The sequence below is a fragment of the Scyliorhinus canicula genome, chromosome 9 (genome assembly GCF_902713615.1).
Source record: "Scyliorhinus canicula chromosome 9, sScyCan1.1, whole genome shotgun sequence".
Classification (NCBI taxonomy): Eukaryota; Metazoa; Chordata; class Chondrichthyes; order Carcharhiniformes; family Scyliorhinidae; genus Scyliorhinus; species Scyliorhinus canicula.
Window position 1 is genome coordinate 165,163,294 of NC_052154.1, and position 24,493 is coordinate 165,187,786.

Genomic DNA, 24,493 nt, shown 5'->3' on the forward strand with positions numbered 1-24,493 from the left:
TGGCTAGCCTGTTTTGAAGCGTACATCGGGTCTGTGCCAGACACAATCCTAGAAGCACAGAAGCTCCAGATCCTTTACACGCGGCTGAACTCCAACGTCTTTCCTCTGTCCAGGACGTGCCGACCTATGCAGAAGCCATGGCGCTACTGAAGGAAAACTACGCTCAGCGAACTAACAAAACCTATGCCAGGCACCTCCTCTCCAAGCGACGCCAACTTCCCGGTGAGTCGGTGGAAGAACCTGCTCGCCCTAGTTAGAGACTATGACTGTCAGGTCATTTCGGCCATGGAACACTCGAATTTGCTTATGAGAGACACATTTGTTACGGGCATAGGGTCTGACTACATCTGCCAGCGCCTCTTAGAAGGGGCCACGCTCGACCTCGTGGCGACCAAAAAACTAGCGCTCTCACTTACGGTCGTGTCACGCAATATTCAGGCGTATGCCCCTGACCGCGTGGCCCACCCCACCTGTGCATCGTGGACTCTGCAGACGGCCGCTCCATCGTGGACCCCATCAGCAACCGCCCTCAGCCAACCCCTGTGCCGCGTGGCAGCCAACCAACCCCGGGGGACCCAAATGCTACTTCTGTGGGCAGTCAAAACACCACCGACAGCGCTGCCCAGTGTGGAGCACCCTCTGCAAGGCCTGTGGCAAGAAGGGACATTTCACTGCAGTGTGCCAGGCCCGCTCAATCACCGCTATTGTCCCAGCGCCCCCCCACGTGCAGCCAGTGGGCGCCGCCATCTTGCTCGGCTCACAACATGTGCGGCCCATGGGCTCCGCCATCTTACTCAACTCAGGACCCCTGGCACCTCATCAGGCCGCTCATCACCTGCAACCGCCGACGACCAGCCATGTCTCGCCTCGGTCACGATTGACCAGTCTCGACCACACAATCTTGCAACAGCTTCAACTAAAGTGAAGGTCAACGGGCACGAGATTTCCTGCCTGCTGGACTCCGGGAGCACTGAGAGCTTCATTCATCCCGATATGGTAAGGCGCTGCTCCCTCACGGTACACCCCGCTAACCAGAGAATCTCCCTGGCCTCCGGATCCCACTCCATGGCGATCCGGGGGTACTGCATCGCCACCCTCAGTGTCCAGGGCATGGCGTTCTGCGGCTTCCGCCTCTACGTCCTCCCCAACCTCTGCGCTGTCTTGCAACTCGGCCTGAACTTCCAGTACAACCTCCAGAGCCTAACCCTGAAATTTGGCGGGCCCCTACCACCCCTTACCGTGTGCGGCCTCGTGACCCTTAAAGTCGACCCGCCTTCCCTTTTTGCAAACCTAACCCCGGATTGCAAACCCGTCGCCACCAAGAGCAGACGGTACAGCGCCCAGGACAGGACCTTCATCAGGTCTGAAGTCCAGTGGCTGCTTAGCGAAGGCATCATCGTGGCCAGCAACAGCCCCTGGAGAGCCTAAGTGGTAGTGGTCAAAACTGGGGAGAAAAACAGGATGGTCGTTGACTCCAGTCAGACCATCAATCGGTACACGCAGCTCGATGCGTACCCCCTCCCTCGCATTTCTGATATGGTCAATCAGATGGCACAGTACCGGGTCTTCCCGACAGTGGACCTGAAATCTGCCTACCACCAGCTCCCCATCCGTAAGGCGGACCGCCCATACACCGCGTTCGAAGCAGACGGCCACCTTTACCACTTTCTTAGGGTCCCCTCCGGCGTCACCAATGGGTCTCGGTCTTCAAACGGGAGATGGACCGAATCATTGACCGGTACGGACTGCGGGCCACATTCCTGTACCTGGACAATGTCACCATCTGCAGCCATGATCAGCAGGACCATGATGCCAACCTTTCCAAATTTCTCCACATCGCCACTCTCCTCAACCTCAGGTATAACAAGGAGAAGTGCGTGTTTAGCACGAACCGCTTAGCCATCCTCGGCTATGTGGTCCAGAATGGAGTTCTGGGCCCAGCCCCGATCTCCCACTGCCCCAAGGCCCTCAAACGATGCCTGGGGTTCTTTTCCTATTACGCCCAGCGGGTCCCAAACTATGCGGACAAGGCCCGCCCACTCATTCAATCCACTGTTTTTCCCTTGACGGCCGAGGCTCACCAGGCCTTCAACCGTATCAAGGCCGACATCACCAAGGCCGCGATGCACGCGGTCGACGAGACGCTCCCCTTCCAGGTCGAGAGCGATGCATCAGATATCGCTCTGGCTGCCACCCTCAACCAGGCAGGCAGGCCCGTGGCATTCTTTTCCCACACCCTCCATGCCTCCGAAATTCGGCACTCCTCCGTCGCAAAGGAGGCCCAAGCCATCGTTGAAGTTGTGCGGCATTGCAGGCATTACCTGGCCGGCAGGAGATTCATGCTCCTCACTGACCACGGTCGGTTGCCTTCATGTTTAACAACACACAGTGGGGCAAGATCAAAAATGATAAAATCTTGAAGTGGAGGATTGAGCTCTCCACCTACAACTACGAGATTTTGTATCGCCCAGGTAAGCTCAACGAGCCCCCCGATGCCGTATCCCGAGGTACATGTGCCAGCGCACATGAGGACTGACTCCGGAGCCTGCACGACAATCTCTGTCACCTAGGGGTCACCTGTTTTTACCATTTCATCAAGGCCTGCAACCTGCCCTACTCCATCGAGGAAGTCAGGGTGATCACCAGACACTGCCAGGTCTGCGCGGATTGTAAACCACACTTCTACCGGCCAGACCGTGCGCGCCTGGTGAAGGCTTCCCGCCCCTTTGAACGCCTCCGCGTGGACTTCAAAGGGCCCCTCCCCTCCATCAACCGGAACACATACTTCCTCAGTGTGGTCGATGAATATTCCCGATTCCCCTTTGCCTTCCCATGCCCTGATATGACGTCTGCCACCGTCATCAAAGCCCTCAACACCATCTTCGCTCTGTTCAGCTTCCCCGCCTACATCCACAGCGACCGGGGATCCTCATTCATGAGCGATGAGCTGCGCCAGAACCTGCTCAACAGGGGCACTGCCTCGAGCAGGATGATCAGCTACAACCTCAGGGGAAACGGGCAGGTGGAGCGGGAGAATGGGACGGTCTGGAGAGCTGTCCAGCTGGCCCTACGGTCCAGAAATCTCCCGGCCTCCCGCTGGCATGAGGTCCTCCCCAACGCACTCCACTCCATTCGGTCGCTACTTTGCACTGCGACTAACGAAACCCCCCATGAACATCCCTTTACCTTCCCTAGGAAGTCCACCTCCGGGGTTTCGCTCCCAACTTGGCTGGCAGCTCCAGGACCCGTTCTCCTCCGTAGACACGTTCGACTCCACAAGGTGGACCCATTGGTTGAGAGGGTACAGCTACTTGACGCCAACCCGCAGTACGCTTACGAAGCGTATCCCGACGGCCGCCAAGACACAGTCTCCCTCAGGGACCTGGCACCAGCTGGTTCCACATACACCTCCCCCACTGCCCTGGCGCCACCCTCCCTTCACCCGGCGCACCCCACCGCAGCCCCGCACCATGACAATCCGTCCTCCTGGGAATGAAGAGGATTTTGACACGCTCCCGGAGTCACTGAAGACCAAGCCGCCGATTGAGTCGCCACCAACACTCTCGACGGCAGATCAAGGCACTGGACGGCCTGAATTTGTAATATTATCTGTAATTATGGACACAACTCTCTGTATATAGTTCTCCACCACCCCCGCTGGACTCATGTTTTTAACAGGGGGTGAATGTGGTAGTCACCACTGATGTATATATTGTGTATATATAGGTGCTTTACGGTAAGGCCCCTGTACTACAGGTACGGGGGTAGATCCCTGCCTGCTGGCTCCGCCCAGTAGGCGGAGTATAAATATGTGTGCTCCCCGTACAGCAGCCATTTCGTCAGCTGCTGTAGGGGGCCACACATCTCAATGTAATAAAGCCTCGATTACATCCTACTCTCGTCTTTGCATCACTCATGCAATCGAGGATGGAGAGTTGAAGCCCACACAAGAACTCTCTGTTGATGTCATTACAGATCACGTAGACCATGAAACCTTATGGTTTAATTCTTTTAGTAGATATCTGGTTTTTTGGATTCTTAAAAAAGCACATTACTGGACTTTGTGGTGATCATAGCAATATACTGAATAGTTTCTTACAGTACATTTTTAAGCAATGTTTGTTTGCTTAGGAACCCATCTATGAGCATCTCCTTATTATTGAGGCAGTATTTGTCACTGTTTGTTTGCCTTTGCACAAAAGCAACCTTATTGAGATTTCCCGGAAGAGCTGGCAACTAAACAAATTAAAAACTGCAAGGTTTCTCTGTTCAGGATTCTACTCTGAATTCTGCTCTGATATTTGGTTCAGAAAGCTATGAAGTGTGAGGCAGTTGTTACAAATCAATTTCAGTTCAATACTGCGACTGAACAATGACAATAGTTGAACAACAGGCAGATGTTGCCACTGCAGTGAATGTAAGATCCATTGGCATTTTCCAAAAAGGGTAATTAACCCATTATGGACCTTGGTCATTCCAATTAAGCCTCTATCTGTTTGCTCTGGTTTGTGATGAGAAGTCAGAGGTTATTCTTTCGTGTTTAAGATAATTTTATTAGAAGGCAAATAGTAGCTAAGAAGTAGAACATATTCTAAATGCAAAACATCTAGCCCGGTTCAATAATTGAGAATGAAGTGTGGTGATTATTCTGGACTTTAGATTGTACCTTTGAGGACCCATGTTGCAGAACTTCCCCTCAGGAGAACAAATGGGTACGGATGAGTCTGTGATAGGTAAACATGATGGGTTAAAAGGCCTTCTCTCTTTCTACACTTGTTATTAATTAATGAGCATGTTTGGTGGAATCTTGGGAGGAGTGGCAATCGCCACTGTCATTCTGCTCCTGTTTTTTTACACAGTGCCAGAGTTCCGCATTTCTGGCCTGGACTTCCAAACCAGCCCTCTCTTTCAGCAATCGGGGAGTCCTTCTTCACAGAATCATCTGGGGGAAATCTCAGCCATGTCTCCTTTAACACCACTAGATGCTGTATTTTGGTAAATCTTAAAATTCACTAACGTGAAAAGCTGTACGACATTTAAATAGTTTTTAACGGTGTCAGTGAATGAGTGTGAGTGAGGTAAGTGGGTCGAGTAGTTAGGATGCCAGATGGATCAGATGACAAGGTTGCTAGGCTGCCAGTCTTAAGCGTGGGTAGGGTGCTGAGGTTCTGTTGGAGGGGATCAGGGGGGTAGTCTAAAGTGGGGTCAGCTAGTCAGGGGATGAGTTGAGGTATGCGTCGGTGAGGACTCAGGAGGTGGAGGGGGTTTGGGCGGGGTGAGGCCAGTTGTAGAGTCCCAAGGGTTAACATTTCCAGGGTAACTATCCAGGCAAGTGAGTTGGAACCCTCAATGTAAACCAGGGGTGTCAAACTCAAATACACCGTGGGCCAAAATTAAAAAATCGGGACAAGTCGAGGGCCGGACTGGTTCAATGTTTTTTTGCAAAACTTATTGAAATGAACTTATTGAACCTGGAACTAATAAAGCTTAGGTTATTGCCTATAAAAACAACATTAAATATTAAATAAATAAAAAAATTAGTTGCATTTATTTCTTATTGCTTTATCTGGAGCTTTTCCAGAGTAATTTCTAATGAAAACATTTTTCCACAGGCCAACACTTTGTGATTCACACTATACCTGAATAAACTCGGCATCAGCCATATCATATGCCATAGGCGCTTCAATTGCTGGGGCCAGCTTTAATAGTAATTAGATATTATTAGGGCAGCACGGTGGCCTAGTGGTTAGCACAACCGCCTCACAGTGCTGAGATCCCAGGTTCGATCCCGGCTCTGGGACACTGTCCGTGTGGAGTTTGCACGTTCTCCCCGTGTCTGCGTGGGTTTCGCCCCCACAACCCAAAAATGTGCAGAGTAGGTGGATTGGCCACGCTAAATTGCCCCTTAATTGGAAAAAATAATTGGCTAATCTAAATTTTAAAAAAAACTTCCCAGGCAATTCCCATGGAGTCCCTGTGTTGGGAATTCTGAGGGGTTGCCCAACGCATCTTCTGGGGTGCCTCCTCTGAGGTATGACCAACTGGAAGCGGGAAGATCTGGGACAATTGCAATGGAATGTTTCAAGCTCTCCTTGTCTGCGTCTTGAAGGGAATGTGTGTGCTGAGATGTAATTACCTTTCTCAAAATTAATTGCCAGATTTTCATAAAGGTGGTAGCTAATTGTTAATCATATTAGAATATGCCCACTAACTAAATGCTAGCTGCTCTTTACAGGAGGCTTTCCCCCCCCTAGAAAATAGATACATTTCCTTCTGCTACTTCATCCGTTCCATGAGCTAAATTTTAGGTGCAGCTACATGAGGATGTATTCATCAACTTGGGCAACGTTTGCACAGTATCAAAGAGGCTTTGAGAAAGACAGTGATTGTTCACCTTTGAAACTAATGGGAGTTTTAAATCTGTAGTGGAAGGAGGGAAAGTCTTACTGAGATCACCAAATAAACTGAAAGAGAATTAATAAATTTCAGACCTTGCAGCGTACAAAAGTGGCAGAACTTGCTTTCCATTCAAAGATTGAGAAAACTATCCATGTATATTGTTACTCAACTGTATCAGGTAAATTCCCATTTCCAAATAAACTGAAAAAAAAGGTTTGCCTGTACAAGAGTCATCCAGGCTTGAACCGTTAGCCCTGTCCTTTCTCCACAGATGCTGTCAGACCTGCTGAGATTTCTGTTTTTGTTTTGGATTCTAGCATCCACAGTAATTTGCTTTTATCAGCTTTTATGCTCCAAGGTATCATTATGTCCTGCATTGAAATATAATAAGGTTAGTGAAGGAGTTGCCAAGTAAACATTGTCTACACAAAGGGTTTGAATTAAACATGTTGGGTCAATTGAGTTAATGAGCGAGAGAAATCATGCGTTTCAAAAGAATCTACTGTTCCACTACCATTTCTACATTTTTGACTTGTCCAGTACACATTGTCACCTTGTGTCCCAAGCATTTGGCGGGGTTTTGAATCAGACCAGATTGGACAGAGCCACTATCAGCCATGATCTCATTGAATGGCGGAGCATGCTCGAGGTGCCAGATGGCCGACTCCTACTCCTAGTTCTTATGTTCTTAATCAGTTCATTTACATTCCTTTTGTCTTCTGTCCTCGACATCTTTGTTAATCTCCACCTATCGCTGGCCCCCTATCCAGCCCCATTCCCCCACTACTCCCGCCGCTACAGTGTAAATCTGACCCCATTTCCAGTTCTCTCGAACTATGACGAAGTGTCATCCAAACTCGAAACGTTAGCTGCCTTTTCTGTCCACCGATGCGGTTAGATTTGCTGAGATTGTCCAGTATGTTCTGTCTTTGTTTTGGACAGAGCCAGGCTTGCTGAAAAGATGCCCAGCAGATCTCTGTAAGAAATAGATATCATTCATCAGTCTAGCCGTTATTGGAAAAGAAATAAAGCAAAGTTTAGTGACCACAGAGGAATCCAAAATAAGAGACATAAAGAAACTTATTTTAATACAAAATAAATTATATACACACGACATGTCAGGTCCCAGCCAGGGCTACTCATGCTCGGCTCTCATTTGGGCCACCTATTATGCTAAAGTGATTCATTTATAATAGCAAATACCTTGCAGCAGATCAGGGCTGGAATTCAGTCGTTGCGTCTGCTGATGTCCATAATATGATTAAAATTTGCTTTCATAGTCAATGTTAACAGTTGTACTTGACTGAATTGCAAAATTTTCACTTGCTGAAAGCTATCCATTATTTCTAAATGTAAAATGCATGAGTGTGTTCATCTTTTTAATGTAGGAACGGCAAATGATTGCTCAAAACCTCTGTAAATTCTAAATGCCGGGTTGTTTTCACAGTAAGTGCTCTTTCTGTTGAGTAGTGACAAATACGGAAGGTAATTTGTGTTTTGGGTTGATGATCTTTCGCTGGTTCTGTGAAAGGTCATCAGCTGAAACTTCAACTCTGATTCTCTAACTCCGCAAATGCAGCAAGACCTGCTAAGTATTTCCACCATTATCTGTAATGTGTCGTTTATGTTGGTGAATGACCTCCCGCTATGAAATATCACTCAGAATAAGACCATCCAATAAACAAGTAAGAAGAACAATGTTACTGATTTGTTTTTAATGTGCTGCCAACTCATTACATGTATGCTCTGTAGAAGTGAGAAGCAAACTTGAGTTTCTTTGGAATAGCAGATTGATTCAAGGGGGAAAAAAAATAGTTGAGTTATGGAACAATCTAGTTTAGGATTTTAAAATATTCAGTTGTAACCATCAGCTAGTAGTCAAAGGGAAACATGAGACTTCAAACCACAGCAAATTACTTTGATATTCAGGTGCGCTCACATTCAACCTTACTGGAGATTATGCATTGATGTTTAGGCATGAAATACTGAAGGTGAAAATTCCTATGAGGGCCCCAAAATAATACATTTGGAGCCTATTGGGCTGATTTGGAGTTCTGATTAGCTTTTGAGAGTAGAGGCTTCAGAATTTATTTAATTTTGGAACTGGGAGATTAGCAAAGCAGCTCCATGTGCTGGGGGTGGGGGGGGGGGGGGGGAGAGTAATTATGCTTTGTTCTGAATTTTAAGCAGATAGAGAGGCTCTCTGGAAATGCTGGTGGAAGACCAAATCTTGAAGGCCTCAGAGTCTGGCCTCGGCCATTTTCATGGTGGTGGGTGAGGGGAGGGTGATGCGGGTTATAAATTGCACATCTATCATTCATGGAGGCAACTGCTCATGTAAATCAGCAACTGCCTCCACTTGCATGATTTTGGTTCTGTAGTTAATTGAAACAGTGTGCAGATTAACAGATCTGAAACTTGTGGGTTTATTCAGCTAGTCTGGTGCCGAGACACTTTTGAGAGAGGTCAGGCACCCTTTGGGGTAGGTCAGATGCCCTTTGGGATTGTTAAAAATAGACATAGTTTTGAGTTGAAAGTTCATAAAATCATTTGGAACTATCAAGCTGTCAAAGAACGTTCAAAGCTCATTGGAACTATTCAAAGCTGTCAAGGGATTTAACTCTTCTGGGCTTTAAACTAAAAAGGGAATGTGTCAAGTTCATACTGCTATTTCACTCTGTCAGTTGGCATAAACCTGAGGGTTATCATTATAGAATGTGTGCTGCATGACTGATATTACAACCTAAAATTATTATAGTGCGATGCCTGTTCAGTGAGCAGTTTGAAAGCTCCAAGTGGTTACAGAATAGGAATGTTTATTGTCAGAAGAGATTTTGATGTATCAAATGATTTTTAATCCGTTTTTATAACAGTGACATTGTCAAAGGACACTTTATTTTATGTCAGCACAGATTCTGAGGTTTGCCCATGATGGATACAAGGTGAGTTGGCATGAATGAAGTGTAATGGCAAATGGTAGTAGAGAGAGGAGTGAGTTATTATTGGTTGGTACTAAGTTGACATAGGGTTTATAATGGGCCTTGGGAATTAGTGGGAGATATGACGGGCCATAGGGAGGTGAGGGGCGCATGAGGTGGCATAGGTTGGCATGAGGAATGTGTGTGGGGGGGGGGAGCACTTTTTTAAAATATAGTTTTTAACAACTTCAACAAAGCGTGAAAACACAAGGACAGGCTTTCCACCCAGCTCGCCTCTGCACCTGGCCGCCTCTGTACTCCCCACCCTGGAATGAAAATCTGATTTTGGGCCTTTTCTTTCCCCCAGGATCGGGTTGGCAGATCCAGTAAATGTCCTGCGCCTTGGTCTGGGAGGGAAAATCTGGGCCGTTCAGAACCTAGCCCACTGAATTTTGACAGTATTAGGCATTGATTCCTGGCTGCATTCTTTCCGATGGATATTAAAATTTCATTGCAGAAATGAATTGGAACCAAATTGGTGTCAGTGCCTAGTTGCTTAGTTACAATAAACGGCATGGTTGTAGCCAGCAGCGCTGAAGTGTGGTTTTGCTTTGAATGGCAGTGCAGTACTAGCAGTTAGAATGGAGTTTATATTGTCCTCTTAACTTAAATGCTGTCATCTGGTATTTGGGAGAGGGTAATACTTGGCAAAGTGGCACATATTAAAATTGTTAACAAAATTGAAGCCCGTGGAACAATACGGACAGTAGCAGCATGGATACAAAATTGGTCAATGGACAGGAAACATAGTTGTGGTGAATAGTTGTTTTTTGAACTGGAGAGAGGGATATAATGTGGTGTTCCCAGAGTTCAGTAGCAGTACCAGTGTTCCTTTTAATCTTTCTTTGCTATGTACAATCTCTTTATTGTCCTGTGCAGTCCCTTTAAGACTGTGGTGTGGCACAGCTTAACGGGATTTTTAATTAGTACCACTGCAGTTTTTAATATATATTAATGACTTGGACTTGAGGGTGCTGGGCACAACTTCAAAATCTGAAGGTAACACACAATCTGGAAGAGTAGTAAATGGTAAGGAAGGTAGTAATGGAGTTCAAGAGGACAAAGACAGGCTGGGGGAATCGGCTGATGAAATTCAGTGCATTGAAATGGTACACTCTAGTGGGAGGACTCTAGTGAAGAGAGCTGATAAATGCTAAGCTGCATTAGGAATGCAAAAAAAAACTTTGGGAGCTTTTGTGCACAAATCTTTGACAGTAGCAGGTTAGGTTAATAAACAAGTTAATAAAACATATGGGATCCTTGGCTTAATAAATATAGCAAAGAGTACAAAAGTCAAAGTTTTGCTAACATATAGATAATACTAATTCTGCCCCAACTGGAATATAATGCCAAATTCTGGGCATCACCTTTTAGGAGAGGGTACAAGAAGCGGCTCACTCGAAAATAAGGGATTACAATTAAAGGAATAGACAGCGGAAGCTGGATAGAGGTGTTTACAATCAAGCCAGATTTCGATAGAGAAAATAAATAAAGGGCGCGATCCAATGGCCACGCTGCGCCCAAAAACCAGCTCGCTGCGCAGCATCGTGGCTGAGAAAAGCCAGGAGAACCCACTCCCGGGTTCTACCCTGGCTCGCAAGCCTCGCGAAATCCAATGCGATCTCGCGACACATTGCGAAGTAAATCCTGCCCATTGTGGGCAGGATCACTTCCTGCATATTAGAGCAAGACAGCTAGTCTGGTTGTAATGTGCAGAACCCCGAGGTACCTGACGGGTTGAGATTCATCCCTTTCGACTCGGGGTTCTGGAGCAAGTGCCGTTCAGCATTAGTCCCCACAAACGGGAGCCAGGCGGAACAGCACCTGTAGGGGTCTCCCAGGGGATCAGAGGCCCCCGGCTGCATGCCCGTTAGGAATGGTGGTACCCTGGCACTGCTGGTGCCAGCCTGGCATGGGGACCCTCCAATAGTGCATTTGAGCTGGGGGGTTTGGGGCCGTTCTGGGTGCCTAGGAGATCGGAATACATTTAAAAATGATGCCCCGATCTCGCGCTGCACTGTGGAGTTCTGGTGAGTGGAGCTCTGCAGGGCACAAAACAGGGCTACATTCAGCCTTGGCCGTGCATTCCCCACTGAGGCCCTTTATACAATGTGGGTCGCGTTGAATAGCCATGTGTTTCTTAGCACTGTGAGGGCTGGGTAACATGTGGCTAAACACGGTCGCAAAGGGACTTTGTTCCCAATTAGTTGAATCGCACCCAAATACTTTTAAATGGCTGAGGGTGTGATAATCAGAGAACGCAGGTTTAAAACGAATGGCAAAAGAGCCCGAGGCAACATGAGGGGGAATCTTTTTACATGAAAAATGCTTAGGGTTTGGAATGTATTGCCTTAGACTGATGGATGCAAGTTCAATAGCAACTTTCAAAAGGGAATTGGATAAATACCAGAATAAAATGTTGCTGGGGAAGAGTGGGGAAGGGGGGAAGACTTTGATAAAGTCTCCATAGACTCAATAGGACAAATAGCCTCCTCTGGTATTGCATGATTCTATGACTAAACCGTGATTATTACCTGCTGTAGCCTTAGGATGCACTGATCAGAAACACCCAGATTCTGTTCCCTGTCTGTGAAGAGTTGATGATCTTTGCCAAAGCAGTACTTGGGAACTAGGAAGAAAATAAATCTTGCACTATTCCTACTCTTAATGGATAATGGGTGACCAGCATTAGAATCTAGTGTATTTGTGTATTGGAACATATAAGACCCGAAGGGGACTTGGCAGAATGGGCAATGAAAGGATGTTTCCCCATGTAGGAGAGACAAGAACTAGGGACAAAGTTAATAATAAGCACTTTAAATGAAATATGAAAATCGCTTATTGTCACGAGTAGGCTTCAAATTAAGTTACTGTGAAAAGCCCCTAGTCGCCACATTCCGGCGCCTGTTCGGGGAGGCTGTTACGGGAATCGAACCATGCTGCTGGCTTGCCTTGGTCTCCTTTCAAAGCCAGCGATTAGCCCTGTGAGCTAAACAGCCTGTGAGCTAAACAGGAGATGAGGAGAGGGTCGTGAGTTTTCAGAATAATCTTGGCTAGATAAATTCTAGGTGGATACATTCTTGACAAAGCAGAGGTAGATAGATTCTTGACTAAGGTATTGGTAGATAGATTCTTGACAACACAGAGGTAGATAGATTCTTGACTAAGGTATTGGTAGATAGATTCTTGACAACACAGAGGTAGATAGATTCTTGACTAAGGTATTGGTAGATAGATTCTTGACAAAGGCAGAAGTAGACAGATTCTTGACTAAGGCAAAGGTAGATAGATTCTTGACAACACAGAGGTAGATAGATTCTTGACAACACAGAGGTAGATAGATTCTTGACTAAGGTATTGGTAGATAGATTCTTGACAAAGGCAGAAGTAGATAGATTCTTGACTAAGGCAAAGGTAGATAGATTCTTGACAACACAGAAGTAGATGGATTCTTGACGAAGGCAGAGGGAGATAGATTCTTGACTAAGGTGTTGATAGATAGATTCTTGACTAAGGTGTTGATAGATAGATTCTTGACTAAGGTGTTGATAGATAGATTCTTGACTAAGGTGTTGATAGATAGATTCTTGACAAAGCAGAGGTAGATAGGTTCTTGACTAAGGTATTGATAGATACATTCTTGACAAAGCAGAGGTAGATAGATTCTTGACTAAGGTATTGGTAGATACATTCTTGACAAAGCAGAGGTAGATAGATTCTTGACTAAGGAATCTACATCCAGACCATTTTGTAACATGTTAAATGAGCGAACAATGCATACAAATGTAGTTATACAGTGAGGGACGGATTTAGCTGGCACCTAGCCCATCGCATCTCCTATTTGTCGTAGGAAGCTGAAATTTGAAAGCCAGTTCTAGGACAAGTGGTAATAAAGTCCTCGAACCTCGTGTTTGGTTTGCTCAGGTACCTTGACCGTGCTGTTATGTCAGTTGGTTGTGTTGTAAATTTACTCTAGCCAGTGTCCTTAGTGTGGGTGACCCTGAACATTCCGTCAGTGTGTTCTGTGGGTGCAGGGCTCGCTGTGTTGGCCTCTGGAGTAATCTGCATGTTTCCTCCGGGTGCTCCGGTTTCCTCCCATAGTCTAAAACATGCGCAGGTTAGGCCGATTGGCCATGCTAAATTGCCTCATATGTCCAAAGGTTAGATGGGGATAGGTCGGGGGAGTGGGCCTGGGTGGGGTGTTCTTTCAGAGGATTGGTGCAGACTTGAAGGGCTGAATAGCCTCCTTTTACACTGTAGGGATTCTGTGATTGCTGAAATCCATTCTGTGGCCTCGTCTATAGGAGTTATAACACCCAGTGCTGTCATCTAATGTAGCTCATTGACTACTTTCTGCAGCTATTGGTACTCTTCTTGGAGTACAGATTGTTGGTGGCATCAAATCATCTAGTCTCATGTGGTGTACAACCGATAGCTTACCAATGATGTCACAGTTGAAAAGGTCATTGTGTACTGTCATCTCTGGGGCCTTATGTACAATGCACTTCTGGACCAAGTTCAATGAGCCCCAATGTAATGCTGTCCCGAAGACCTAAAAGTGGCCTTGCATACCGGTCAACCCGATGAAACTTGAAATTCCTTGTCTGCAGTGGAGGTTAGGTACACATTTGGTGCAGATGGTTTGTCTGCCATAATCCACGAGATCTGCCTGGGTGCTGGGGGCTAGTGCTACATATAGGTCGTCTTTGAGGAGGTAACGGGGAAGTTAGACAAAGGAGAACTTGTGGACGTGATCTATTTGGATATCCAGTAGGCCTTTGACAAGGTGCCGTACAGGAGGCTGCTAAATAAGATAAGAAATCATGGTGTTCGGGGCAAGTTACTGGCATGAATAGAAGATTGTCTGACTGACAGAGGCAGAGAGTGGTGACAAAGTGGTCCATTTCAGGATGGCAGCCAGTGGCTAGTGGTGTTCGACAGGGGTCAGTGTTGGGACCACAGCAACTCATGATATACATTAATGATCTGGAAGAAGGAATTGAGAGCATTGTTCATAGAATCATAGAATTTACAGTGCAGAAGGAGGCCATTTGGCCCATCGAGTCTGCACTTTGGAAAGAGAACCCTTCTTAAGCCCACACCTCCACCCTACCCCTGTAACCCCGTAACCCCACTTAACCCCACTTTGGGGCAGCAGGGTAGCATGGTGGTTACCATAAATGCTTCACAGCTCCAGGGTCCCAGGTTCGATTCCCGGCTGGGTCACTGTCTGTGTGGAGTCTGCACGTCCTCCCCCTGTGTGCGTGGGTTTCCTCCGGGTGCTCCGGTTTCCTCCCACAGTCCAAAGATGTGCGGGTTAGGTGGATTGGCCATGCTAAATTGCCCGTAGTGTCCTAATAAAAGTAAGGTTAAGGGGGGGGTTGTTGGGTTATGGGTATAGGGTGGATACATGGGTTTGAGTAGGGTGATCATGGCTCGGCACAACATTGAGGGCCGAAGGGCCTGTTCTGTGCTGTACTATTCTATGTTCTATGTTCTAACCTTTTTGAAATGGCCAATCCAACTAACATGCACATTTTTGGACTGTGGGAGGGAACTGGAGCACCCGGAGGAAACCCACACGGACGTGGGAATAAGTGCAAACTCCACGCAGACTGTCACCCAAGGCCGGATTTGAACCCGGGTCCCTGGAGATGTGAGGCAGCAGTGCTACCACTGTGCCACCGTGCTCCCCCGTGCTGCTAAGTTTGCAGATGGTACAAAGATATGTAGAGGGACAGGTTGTGTTGAGGAAGCAGAAAGGCTGCAGAAGGACCTGGACAGGCTACGTGAGTGGGAAAAGGAGTGGCACGTGGAGTTAAAGAGCAGAGAGAGAGAGGCAAGACTTAAGTAAAGAGCACAGACAGAGAGAGGTGTGACTTCATTAAAGAGGCACGGCGGAGAGGCGCGACTTCAGCAAAGAGTTCCCGAGAGAGAGGGGAAACTTCATTAAAGATCGCGGAGAAAGAGGTAATACTTCAGTAAAGAGACTGGAGCTGTCTCAGAGAGCAGAGTGGTAAGTATAAAATAACTTACCTTGGGTGAATATCAAGGTTTCCACTGAAGCGGAAAAAACCCTGAAAAAGCAGCATCACAGTAAAGCTGTGACCTGATTGGCTGGTAGGGAAACTGCACTAAGTTTGAAAAAAAATTAGAACGAATTAATTAATACAGTAAAGTAGAGGGGTAACTAAAAGGGAGGGTGGAGATTACTGTATTTATCGTTTAATATTTATAGTAGAAAACTAGCATTAGAAACCATACAGTAATTTTAACTTAATTGAATAAGTATTTATTATTAATTAATTAATTAGTGCGAGAAATGTCAGACGGCAGGATAAAATGCTTCACCTGTGAGATGTGGGAGATCCCTGACACCTCCAGCGTTCTGGACAATTACTGGAAGTGCACCCAATTGCAGTTCCTCGCAGACTGCATGGGCCGTTTGGAACAGCAGTTGGATGCATGAAGCTGGCGGAAAACGTCATAGATAGGAGTTTAATGTACTGGAATGGAATCTCGGCACATAAGACGATAACATTTTCCTTCTTTAAGAAACGTGGAGGAACAGAATCACATGACAAAGAACAAAGAAAATTAACAGGAACAGGCCCTTCGGCCCTCCCAGCCTGTGCCGATCCAGATCCTTCATCTAAACCTGTCGCCTATTTTCCAAGGATCTACTTCCCTCTGTTCCCTGCCCATTCATATATCTGTCCATATGCATCTTAAATGATGCTATCGTGCCCGCCTCTACCACCTCCACTGCCAAAGCGTTCCAGGCACCCACCACCCTCTGCGTGAAAAACTTTCCACGCACATCTCCGTTAAACTTTCCCCCTCTCACCTTGAAATCGTGACCCCTTGTAATTGACACCTCCACTCTTGGAAAAAGCTTGTTCCTATCCACCCTGTCCATACCTCTCATAATTTTGTAGACCTCAATTAGGTCCCCCCTCAACCTCCGTCTTTCCAACGAAAACAATCCTAATCTACTCAACCTTTCTTCATAACTAGCACCCTCCATACCAGGCAACATCCTGGTGAGCCTCCTCTGCACCCTCTCTAAAGCATCCACATCCTTCTGGTAATGTGGCAACCAGAACTGCACGCAGTATTCCAAATGTGGCCGAACCAAAGTCCTATACAATTGTAACATGACCTGCCGACTCTTGTACTCAATACCCCGTCCGATAAAGGCAAGCATGCTGTATGCCTTCTTGACCACTCTATCGACCTGCGTTGCCACCTTCAGGGTACAATGGACCTGAACTCCCAGATCTCTCTGTACATCAATTTTCCATTGACTATATAGCCCGCTCTTGAATTAGATCTTCCAAAATGCATCACCTTGCATTTGCCTGGATTGAACTCCATCTGCCATTTCTCTGCCCAACTCTCCAATCTATCTATATTTTGCTGTATTCTCTGACAGTCCTCCTCGCTATCTGCAACTCTATCAATCTTAGTATCATCTGCAAACTTGCTAATCAGACCACCTATACCTTCGTCCAGATCGTTGATGTATATCACAAACAACAGTGGTCCGAGCACAGTTCCCTGTGGAACACCACTAGTCACCTTTCTCCATTTTGAGGCACTCCCTTCCACCACTACACTCTGTCTACTGTTGCCCAGTCAGTTCTTTATCCATCTAGCTAGTATATCCTGACCCCCATACGACTTCACTTTTTCCATCAACCTGCCATGAGAAACTTTATCAAACGCCTTACTGAAGTCCATGTATATGACGCCTACAGCCCTTCCCTCATCAATTAACATTGTCACTTCCTCAAAGAATTCTATTAGGTTTGTAAGACATGACCTTCCCTGCACAAAACCATGCTGCCTATCACTGTTAAGTCTATTTTCTTCCAAATGTGAATAGATTCTATCCCTCAGTATCTTCTCCAACAGTTTGCCTACCACTGACGTCAAGCTCACAGGTCTATAATTCCATGGATTATCCCTGCAATCCTTCTTAAACAAAGGGACAACATTAGCAATTCTATGCAATGACTGCGAAGTAGCTTTTTTAACAGCAGGAAAGAAGCATTTATTAAACACGAATAGTTTAATTATAATACAATACTCCTTTACTCCCCCCCATAGTTCCACAGTTTTCAAAGATAACAACCCACTCTGAAACCAAATGGCCGATGCTACTCAACTGATCTTCCGTGGATTTCTTCTCACAATTCCCCCAGATGATTGTCACAAGGAGCATGCTTCAAAATATTCTTTCAAACAATGCTTTCAATCAGCTACTTACATTAAAAATCCAGCTCCAGGTTTCCCACCTCTCCTTTGATGCTCCTTTTGTCTGAAATTATGTTGCACAAACTCTGTGATCCAGCCACCGGTTTCCGCAATTATTTCAAATGTCTCACAAACGGTGGTAAGATCTCACTAGCTTTAGAACTACTTCAGATAGGGGCCTCACGGTAGCATGGTGGTTAGCATCAATGCTTCACAGCTCCAGGGTCCCAGGTTCGATTCCCGGCTGGGTCACTGTCTGTGTGGAGTCTGCACGTCCTCCCCGTGTGTGTGTGGGTTTCCTCCGGGTGCTCCGGTTTCCTCCCACAGTCCAAAGATGTGCGGGTTAGGTGGATTGGCCATGCTAAATTGCCCGTAGTGTAAGGTTAATGGGGGGATTGTTGGGTTACGGGTATACGGGTTACGTGGGTTAAGTGGGGTGAGCATTGCTTGGCACAACATCGAGGGCCGAAGGGCCTGTTCTGTGCTGTACTGTTCTATGTTCTATGTTCTATGTTCTATATCTTTCTGGCCTTTCATGATACAATTCCCTTTCAGCTCTGACTTTACTGAACAGTACCCCTGCTTCCTCCATTCCTTTAACTTCAGAATTTCTGGAAACCTTTCTCTTCATTTTACTAGTTTCCTTAACTAGCTGTCCTTTAGATTTCTGCACTTGTTTTCTTAACCATTATTCTATGGTCTGGCTTTTCTTCTTGCAAACCTGCGAGAGATGTTCCCTTTTTTGCTTCCTATAACCAACTGTTATGAATTATGAAACAATCCCAAAAACCTTACTACCCTAAATGTGTCCCTGGTAACTAAGCAACAGCTTTTCCCTTATCCAAGTGTTCATTTACTTTTCACGCCCCAACCTCTCTAAGCACAATAGAAGCACAGCTTGAACTGACCAAACCCCACACACATCTTTGTATTAGATTAATCTAACTAGAGTTTTACTCTTGCTGCACAGAACCATTAAATCAACTTCACTTAAATCTATATCTTGTTTCTAATATTTAACAATACAAACATAGCTTACCTAATGCTACCTCTGCTTTCCTGACACCGCCCCCTTTGAAATGAATCTTGATAACCATGAAGATTTATTTACACTGGTGTCACATCCACTTCACACAAATTTAACATCACAGATTCAAACAATATAACTATGTCAGACAAGTAAACTTTTCTTAGTTCACAATTATACATGTCATATTATATAATTACAATGATTTAACTGCTCCTACAAAGACAATAAATTTAACATCACCATCAAAATCTATACGTGGTAACATTATCATAACTCAAGCCTTGTGTTTCTTTTTCTTCTGATTTACAGTTTTCATCTCCGATAAGACTGTTTCATTTAAGTCTACAGTCCAATTATCCTTTTTTGATAGTTATAGGTATAGTTCCATTGTCAAACCCACTTTGCAAATTCACATGTGGTAAATTCACATTTTGATTTAACACAGCCAAAATATCATTTTTATGCATCACCATCTCCTTTCGTCTCTTGTCAAAATCTCTTTTAGCCTTTTCCACAATGTTCTTAAGATGCTTCTAATGTTCACTCAAAATGCTTTCATGTTCCTGCTTTGTCCTTTGAATGATTTGTCATCTCGCTGTTTCTCCAGTCTCATTGCAAACTATTTCTTTTTCATCTTGTTTGAGCCATGCCAATCACTTCCTCCCTCTGAAATTTCATAGTTTGTTCTAATCCTTCAACTTTTCTGCACAATTTCTGAACCATCTCCATCCAATTCTCCTCAATTTGTGAATGGTCCTTAGCAAACTGTTCACTTGTCTGCACTCCAATTGCTACATCTGATGTAGTATTACCGATGAGCATTTTAAAATTAGTGTCTGGTCATTATCCTGGAAAGATTATTTTGCAATTTCAGGACCTCTGGTTGGCAAGGCATAATTTCCAATTTTTCAGGTACTTCAATTGTTTTATTATTGCCCATTACTAATTTTGATACATGAGTAATATTACTTTGATTAGATCTTTGCTCAACTGGGTCACCGTTCAACAATAAGTTTCTATTCACAAAAACAAACATAGAATTATGACACACCCATACTATCCATTTTATTATTAATTTTCTCCATTTTACTTTGAACTTCAAGAATTTCATTGATCTTATAATGAGAAAGTTCGAACAGTTCTTAGTTTTGCTTCTTAATTCTGTATTTAATGAGTTATTCTGAGTTACCAGAACCTCCTTTTCCTGTTCAAGGCATTTTCCATCATAATTCATGAATACCTCTGATGCTTTTGTTTGTTCTTTTAGACGTTTTCAGCTTAGACGGGCAGCAAGGTCGGCGCAGGCTTGGAGGGCCGAAGGGCCTGTTCCTGTGCTGTACTTTTCTTTGTTCTTTGTTGACATTCACCACATTTCAACTAAAGATCAACCTTTGCTCTGTTTGCTTTTTCTTTAGACAATTGTCCTTTAGACAATTCATGTCCTATGTCGAGTATTCCACTTTCCCTGCTTGATTCTCAATTGTTTCCACTAAAGATCTTTTAAAAAATATATTTTTGTTGAAGTTTTTACATTTTATACACTGTACATTCAGTAAGGATAAATGCATTGGTTACAATGTACAAGACATTTTCCTTTGTGTCGATTTCCCCCTTCCCTCCCCACCTTGATCCTCCCTCCCCCTTCATTCATTCTTTCGGGATCCTTTCCTGGGTCCCTGACTGTGCAATGGGCAGATATCTGCTATTTTGATTTGATTTATTATTGTCACATGTATTAATATACAGTGAAAAGTATTGTTTCTTGCATGCTGTACAAACAATGCATACCGTACATCGGGAAGGAAGGAGAGACTACAGAATATAATGTTACAGTTATAGCAAGGTGTAGAGAAAAGATCAACTTAATACGAGGTAGGTGCATTCAAAAGTCTGATGGCAATAGGGAAGAAGCTGTTCTTGAGTCGGTTGGTACGTGACCTCAAACTTTGGTATCTTTTTCCTGACGGAAGAAGGTGGAAGAGAGTATGTCCGGGGTGCGTGGGGCCCTTAATTATGCTGGCTGCCTTTCTGAGACAGCTGGAATTATAGATAGAGTCAATGGATGGGAGGCTGGTTTGCGTGATGGACTGGGCTACATTCATGACCTTTTGTAATTTCCTGCAGTCTTGGGCAGAGCAGGCTCCATACCAAGCTGTGATACAACCAGAAAGAATGCTTTCTATGGTGCATCTGTAGAAGTTGGTGAGGGCCGTAGCTGACGTGCCAAATTTCCTTAGTCTTCTGAGAAAGTAGAGTCGTTGGTGGGCTTTCTTAACTATAGTGCCGGCATGGGGGGACCAGGACAGGCTGTTTGTGATCTGTACACCGAATAACCTGAAGCTCTCGACCCTTTCTACTTTATTCCCATTGATGTAGACAGGGGCATGTTCTCCACTATGCTTCCTGATGTCGATGACAATCTCCTTTGTTTTGTTGACATTGAGGGAGAGATTATTGTCGTCGCACCAGTTCACCAGATTCTCAATCTCATTCCTGTACTCTGCCTCATCATTGTTTGAAATCCGACCCACTGCGGTGGTGTCATCAGCAAATTTGAAAATCGAGTTGGAGGGGAATTTGGCCACACAGTCATAAGTGTACAAGGAGTATAGTAGGGGGTTGAGGACACAGCCTTGTGGAGCGCTGGTGTTGAGGATGAGCGTCGGGGAGGTGTTGTTGCCTATCTTTACTGATTTTGGCCTGTGGGTTAGAAAGTTTAAGGATCCAGTCGCAGAGGGGGGAGCCGAGGCCAAGGCCACAGAGTTTGGAGATGATTTTCGCAGGAATGATGGTGTTGAAGGCTGAGCTGTAGTCGATAAATAGGAGTCTGACATAGATGTCTTTGTTATCTAGCTGTTCCAGGGTAGAGTGCAGGGCCATGGAGATGGTGTCTGCTGCGGACGTGTTGCAGCGGTAGGCGAACTGTAGTGGATCAAGGCTGGAGTTGACTCGTGCCATGACTAATCTTTCGAAGCACTTCATGATGATGGATGTCAGAGCCTCTGGACGATAGTCATTGAGGCACATTGCTCGACGTTTTTGTTGTAAAGAGAGGTTGAAGATGTCTGCGAATACCCCCGCCAGCTGATCCACGCAAGCCCTGAGTGCTCGTCTGGGTACCCTATCCAGGCCAGTGGCTTTCCGTGGGTTGACCTTCGAGAAGGCTGCTCTGACGTCTGCAGTGATGATCTCAGATACAATTTCATCCGCGGCTTTTGGGGTGGAGGGCTCGTTCTCGCTGACCTCTTGCTCAAAGCGGGCATAGAATGCGTTGAGCTCATTAGGAAGGGGTGCATTGGAGCCGACTATTTTACATACCTTCATCTTGTAGCCCGTTATGTCTTGCAGACCTTGCCATAGACGGCGGGGATCCGTGTGGCTAGCCTGGGACTCGAGCTTGGTCCAGTACTGTCTTTTGGCATCTTTGATGGATTTCTTTAGATCATATCTGGCTTTCTTGTTTACATGTGAGGGGTGCCCTCCACTTCCTTTCCCCCCCCCTTTTGTCATTTGGCCTCCCCCCTCACTCCCCTCTTCTCCTCTCCCCCTAGCCTTTTTTCGGTGTTTCCGTGGGGGTTCCTTTTCTTGTGGCCTTGTTCTATGCCCCCTTGGCCTCTGTATCAGTCATTTTCTGGTCTCCACGCTTTGTGGGAGCCATCCTCTGACTCTCGGATAGTGAACTTGATCTTCTCCAGGTGGAGAAATTCTGATAGGTCTGCCAGCCAGTCTGCAGCTGTGGGTGGTGCTGCTGATCGCCAGCCGAGCAGGATTTTCTGGCGGGCGATTAGAGAAGCAAAGGGTATGTCTGCCCTCTTCCCCATGGATAGTTCTGGCTGGTCCAATACCCCAAAGACTGTCCCTCTTGAGCACGGCTCCACCCTCACCCCCATCAACCTGGACATTGCCTCGCAGAAGGCTGTCCAAAACCCGACAAGTTTGAGGCAGGCCCAGAACATGTGGGTGTGGCTGGCCAGGCCTCCTGGGACCGTTCACATTTGTCCTCCACCTCCAGGAAGAACCTGCTCATTCTGGTTCTTGTCAGGTGTGCTCTGTGCACCACTTTGAGCTGCATGAGGCTTAGTCTTGTGCACGAGGCGGTGGGGTTGGCCCTGCGCAGTGCTACAGAGTCCTCAGCCTATTTCCATCCTGAGCTTTTCATCTCATTTTCCCATGTCCCATCCAGTGGTGACTGCACCCTTTCTAATAGTCATCCGTACAGGTCCCCACAGTTTCCCTTCACCAAACTGTCCGCATCCAATAACATCTTTAGCATTGTGCTTTTCGGTGTTCGTGCGTTTGCTGTCGTCTCCTTGTGGAGAACGTTCTTGACCTATAGATGTAGCAGTTAATTTCCTTGAGGTAGCTCCAGTCTCTCCATCAGTTCCTCTCGGGTCGCTAGTCTGTCATCAGAATAGCGGGAGGGCCTTCCCGACATTTTTCCCGCCCTCCCGCTATTCTCCCCCTCCCACCCCCCCCCCCACGGCCGCCCCACGACACGAATCGCTGCTCACCGTTTTTTACGGCGAACAGCGATTCTCCCCAGGCCATTGGGCCGAGTTCCCAGGCCTTTACGGCCGTTTTCACAAACGCAATCACACCTGCTCTCACCGTTCGTGAGGGTGGCATGGGCCTGCGATCGGTGGGCACCGATACCCGATACCCGCGCACTATTTGTTCCTCCGCCGCCCCGCAGGATCAGTCCGCGGGGCGGCTGAGGGGCATGACGGCCCGCGCATGCGCGGGTTTGACGCATCTGCGTGATGACGTCATCCGCGCATGCGCAGGTTGGAGCCGTCCAACCCGCGCATGCGCGGCTGACGTCATTGTGCGCGTCAGCTGCCGTGACGCTTGGCGCACGGACTTAGCCACGGTCGCTTAGCCCGCGATGCCGTGCTTCACGGGGCCGCGCTGCTAGCCCCGCCCGGGGGGGGAGAATCACGGCCAGTTTCACGGCAGCCTTTACGACTCGCCGCATTTGCGGAGAATCGCGCCCTCTAACTATCACTGTCCCAACCGTCCTGTCTCCACCTCTTAAAGGTGGAGTCTAGCATGGCTGATGTGAACCTATGATGGGGGCCATGATGGATATTTCGGTCAGACCGAAGTGCTGCCTCATTCAAGTTCTCAGGGTGGCAACCACAACTGGGCTTGTTGAGTGTTTTGCTGGTGGGGATGGGAGCGCCAGCGCGGCAAGGGCCCGGAGGGTCGTTCCTGTGCTGGAGGTCTCCTCCATTCTCACCCATTCCATGTCTAGCTCCTTCACTCATCCCCTCACTCTTTCCGCCAGGATTGCCCAGTGGTAGTATCGCCAGGAATATGGCCAGGCCCCCATGTTTCTTCTTCTTTGTAGTACTTTTTGGGGGAATTCTCCCCCCCCCCCCAAACACAAACGGCATAATCATCTTGTTTATTGAATGGATAAGGCCTTGGGGATGTAGATTGGTATGGATCTGAAGAGAAAGAGGAACCTGGGCAGTACGTTCATCTTCATTGTTTGCACCCTCCCCGCCAGGGAAAGCGGGAGTCTATCCAATCTCTGTAGGTCCTTTTTTACTTCCTCCGCCGGACTGGTCAGGTTCCACTTGTGGATACATGTCCAGTCATGAGCAATCTGGATCCCCAGGTAGCGGAATTTACTTTGGGCTAGTTTACATGGCAGTTCCTCCAGCTCTGCCCCTCCCCCTCTCGGGTTCACCAGTAATACGTCGCTCTTGCCCAGGCTGAGCTTGTAGCCCAAGATGGCTCCAGTCTCTCCCAGGAGCTTTGTGATTCATTTCATGCTGCTTGCGAGTCTGAGATGTAGAGGAGCAGGCCATCCGCATAGAGT

General features: G+C 46.6%; 1 protein-coding gene across 2 annotated transcripts in view; it reads left to right on the forward strand.

The window, feature by feature from the left end:
* The window catches only part of tub (TUB bipartite transcription factor), a 479,022-nt gene that overhangs the window by 71,977 nt on the left and 382,552 nt on the right, over nucleotides 1-24,493 (forward strand). The gene's annotated exons all lie outside the window — the stretch shown is intronic.